Here is a 5,019-nt window from a genome sequence, read left to right as displayed (position 1 = left end):
GATTTTTTTTAATTTCAGCATATTATGGGGGTACAAATGTTTAGGTTAGAGCCTTTTTGATTTTTAATAGTTTTTGTTTTTGAAGAGCAAAAGCTCTTAATTTTGAAAAAGTCCATTTAGCAAATATATTCCTTTATGAGTCATGCTTTTTGTATCCTGTTTAAGAAGGCCTTTCCTAACTGGTATCACAAACATTTTCTCTTATGTTTTCTTCCAGAAATTTAATAGTGTTAACATCTGGGTTTAGGTATATGGTGTGTTTTAAGTTAATTTTTGTATGTGTTTTAAGGTTAACTATTTTGCTGATTTTCCCATTTAATTATCTTGGCATCTTTGTCAAAAATCAATTGACAATATAAGTTTGATTCTATAATATTTCTGGACTATCTATTCTGCTCTACTAGTCTATAAGTCTACCCTTATTCTAATACCACACTGTCTTGATTATAGTAACTTTCTTGTGAGTCTTAGAATTAGGTAAAGTAAATCCTTCAATCTTATTATTTTTTTTCAAAATGGTTTTGGCTATTCTAGGTCCTTTGCATTTCCATATACATTTTAGAATATATTTGTCAATTTCTTTGAAGAAGCCTGCTGGGATTTTGATTAGGATTGCACTGAATTTATAGATTGACTTGGGAAGAATTCATTTTAAGATGTTAAATACATTTTAAACTATTACTAAAATTGCAATATGCACAACATGCACACTAAAATGTGTCATGTACCAATTTTTAACACACTGGGATAATTAACATGTCAATTTGTGCAAATAGGTTAACTAGGTTTTTTCCAGACAGAATAAAGCTTTTTCTGTTATCTCTGTTTAATCAAGGTGTGGCTTGAGATTCCAAACCACTGTTGAAACTATTACCATTAGCATCTGTTTATGTATGTGAATCATGATAGTCTCGATTCTATGCAATCTAAATAAAATACAGTATTAAGTTGGAGGCAGAAGTGGATATGTCTGTTGCAACTATGTTTAGTGAGATAGTTTCATTAGTTAATTAATTGACTTTATAATAAAGTATATGTAGGAATTTGAATGCTTACAGATTTATACTAATAAAAACTTCTTCAAAATGTTTTTATATATTTCAACCGCAGGCAAGATTTCAATTGGAACCATAACAAGTTAGAATAGATGCACTGAATTTTAGTAGAAGAAAATAGGTATGGAACAACAGAGATCTGAGTTTAAATGATCGCTCCACCCCTAAGTAGTCTGGGAAAATCATCCCTGTTTCTGAGCCCTGATTGTGGTGATAATAATGCCTACCTCACAGTTGTGATGCAATGAAAGATTATGTGTAAAACACTTAACACGTATGCAGCTGATGCATATGAAGCAATGATGTTAGTAAAAGTGGGGCAAAATATAGGTCTTGGGGTCTGGTGAAAATTTTGAAGGGCCTGATGAACATTGAAATGGACTGAAATGTGAGCAAGGAAGTTTGCATATTCTGTGTATGGCTAACCTGTGATGGTGTGTCTTCTCTGCCCATGGGTCCTTAAAAGCAACTTAACATACACCTGCAGAAGCTCAGGATGAAGACCATTAAGTCACCAAGCGATGTTCCAGTGAACATCGTAGTAGACAGGTAGTGTCAAGTCTAACTGACTTCCCATAGGCAGTTCAGAAACCTCGTTTCTCAGAAGCTTTCAGTAAGAGAGGGGCTTGTGGTGCTGAGTGTTCTTCTTCATGTAGGTATTGGCCTTGGCTGCACATGGACACTTTTTTGATTGCTCCTCTGGTTGTCTCTGCTCTTCTGTCCTCACCCTTCTTTTTATTCCCATTCGGCACAGGCATATCAATGAAAAGTCATCCTAGCGACCACAGTAAATGCCTACCAGTCATCAGTGGTGGCCTTCAGCTGCTCACGCCCCACAGCCCCAGTGTCATGGGAGGTGGATGGCTTGGTGAGATGATGCTATCAACAGGCATTGGGAAGCAGGAGCCCCAGGCCCTTACTTGTCCATGAACTTGTACCAGTTCTCAAATCTCAGTTTCTACCTTAATAAAATGCCTGACCTACTCAAGGGTCTGCCATGGGGAATTGTGTGAGAAATTGCATGGGGAATGTGCTTTATAAACTATAAAGTGCTATATAAATCTCTGGAGTTGCTGTAATATGATGCATGTGATACCACTGTCCCCTTGTTCCACTTCCTCCTGCCACCAGACTCATGGGAAATTTAGTCCCATCTAAATCCTTTGACTTGAATAGAGTAGGAGTAGGAGTAGTGATAGCTACAGACACAAACAAAAGACTAGAATCATAGACTCTGAGAGTTGAATAGGACCCCGGTGTTCACCTATTTAAACACCTGTCTGTGGAGAAAACAAACATGGATGACAGAGCCCCAGGGAAGAGAAAACCAGGCTTTCCATTGGCTCCTTAACTGGATACACATATTTTGTAGTCTGTAGTTGAGGGACTGCAGGCTCAAAGACTTGAAGATGAGTTGAAGGACAAAAGATTCTGGAAAGAGTTGGAATATTTTTGGTTTCCAATAAATTAACAGAGAGCAAACAAGAAATGATTCCAAGGAAAGATGAAAAAATATGTATTTCTCATTTTTTCCCCCACCCCCTGTATTTCTAATTTTTAAAAGAATTCTGTCTGATGTTGTTTACCTTAAATAATACAACATAAACAATGATTAAGGTTTTTAGGCAGTGATGCAAATAAAAAGTCAAAAATTCTTGGATGGACTAGATGAGCTGAATTTTACTGATTTGTTTTTTTGGTTACTTTTCATTTTGTTCAGTCATTTTACTGCTTTACTGCATTTTACTGATTCATACACTGGTTGGTTTAGTAACTGTCAAATTGCTATGTCCAGAAATCTAGTATATAACTGACCAATGGCTAGATAAAAGGTGATCTATCCATACAATGGAATATTATTTAGCCATAAAAAGGAATGAAGTACCCATGCACGCTACAACATGAATAAACCTTGAAAACATTATGCTAAGTGAAAGAAGCCAGACACAGAAGGCCACATATTGTATAATTCAATTTATAGCAAATGTCCAGAATAGGAAAATCCATAGAAACAGAAAGTAGGTAAGTGATTGCCAGGGGCTTGAGGGAGAGGGGATGAGGAGTGACTGCTAATGGATATGGGGTTTCTTTTTGGGGTGATGAAAATGTTCTGGAATTAGGTAGTGGTGATGGTTGTGCAACCTTGTGAATATATTAATACTAAAAACCACTGAATGGTACAATTTCAAAGGGTGAAGTTTATGGTATGTGAATTATATCTGAGCAACACCAAAAAAGAAATCTAGTATTTAATGTATTTTTTAAAACCCCATCTCAACAAAATTCTGATCTTAGACAGGAAGTTAGGAGTAGAATTTTTTTTCTGTCATCTATACCATAGATGGTGAACATTGATGGTGTAATTAAAAGGAACACTGGTCTTGGCAAATGGCATGATTGTTGGGCAAGTCACTGCACTTCTCTTAGCCTTGGTTCCTAATCTATAAAGCAAAGATAGTATTCCTTTTTCTACCTCTATCACAGAGTCAATGTGAAATAATAACAATAGGATGTATTCAATGAGCATCGATTATCTACCAGGCACAATTGCTGGCATTTTATGTGTATTATTGCATTTTTCTTATGAAGTAGTATTCTTATCCCAAGTGTATAGTTAAAGAAAATGAAATAATGTGTGTAAAACTGCTGTACAAATGGAAGACATGAATATATTGTTTTATTTCACAAAAATCACTAAAAAATAATGCCTATGTTTTTTCAGTTTATTAAAGCATTATGTGTCCATTGAAAAAAATTAGAAAATACAAAAAGCTGTAAGGAAGAAATTAAAAGCAACTCATAAACCCAAAAAAGACACTTAGTAATGTTTTTATATACTCTCTTCCAATTTTTTAAAAAGTGCATATGTATATGTACCTGTACTCATGTACATATATGTGGATATATATATATATAGGTTTTACAATATAAGTAAAATATTGTATTCTGTTTTTTAAAATAGTTTCAATAACTGGGTAGGGATGTGCCCTCTTAAGCTGTGTGCCTAGGCCAGTAGTTGGTTGGTTAATAGAAAAATTTCATTTAAATTAGGTGAGGCAGATGCTGTTGTCGTCTACTACACAAAAGTCCCTCTCTTTGTCCTAGCTAAAATGACCCTGATTTTGCAGGTGTGTGGAAATGACTCGCTCAGTGAAGGCGAGCATCCTCTCTGGCCCAGGAAGATGAAATTGGACTGATCAAAGCCTCAAGATTGAGATGACCATCTAAGTTCTAAGATGTTCTAAACCACTCATGATAATCCCATTCTCTTTTGCCTGGAGTAGTTTGGGGGTTAGCAAGTGACCCAGTTCTGCCAGTGAGACATAAAGAAAAGCTTGTTAGGGGCTTTTGGAAAAGATTTTCTTCCTGCTAAGGAGAGAGAAGCATGAGGCAAAAACCTCCTCCCGCTTGCTCGACATCAGCCCTACCTTCCTGCCATTGGCTTCTTGGTGCTATGGTGGCAACTCCCCAACATGAGGGAAAGCCAAAGCCATCTCGGCCATGCTGACCCTGAACCCTGATGTGCTCTAGCCACTGAAATCACCAACCCTGCACCACTTAGCTTCAGACTCTATACGTGAAATTATAGTGCTTACATACTTCAGTCCAAAGTGAAACAAGCAGTGGTAATTAGTGAGATAATAAATGATACGGAATTATTTTTAAAAACACATGCATTTCTCAAACATTTTTAAAAAACTGAAAGCATATGTATATTCATTCACCATTTTTTAAAAATGCAGACTGAAGTCTTTAATTATGACTGGAGTTTTGCACTATCTTTCTTACATAAACAATATCAATAATGCACTTTATTTATTTATTTATTTTTTGAGACAGAGTCTCACTGTGTTACCCAGGCTAGAGTGCTGTGGCGTCATCCTAGCTCACAGCAACCTCAAACTCCTGGGCTCAAGCAATCCTTCTGCCTCAGCCTCCCAAGTAGCTGGGACTACAGGCATGT

The sequence above is a fragment of the Propithecus coquereli genome, unplaced genomic scaffold (genome assembly GCF_000956105.1).
Source record: "Propithecus coquereli isolate 6110/MARCELLA unplaced genomic scaffold, Pcoq_1.0 Scaffold34, whole genome shotgun sequence".
Taxonomy (NCBI): Eukaryota; Metazoa; Chordata; class Mammalia; order Primates; family Indriidae; genus Propithecus; species Propithecus coquereli.
Note: the sequence above shows the minus strand (reverse complement) of the source record.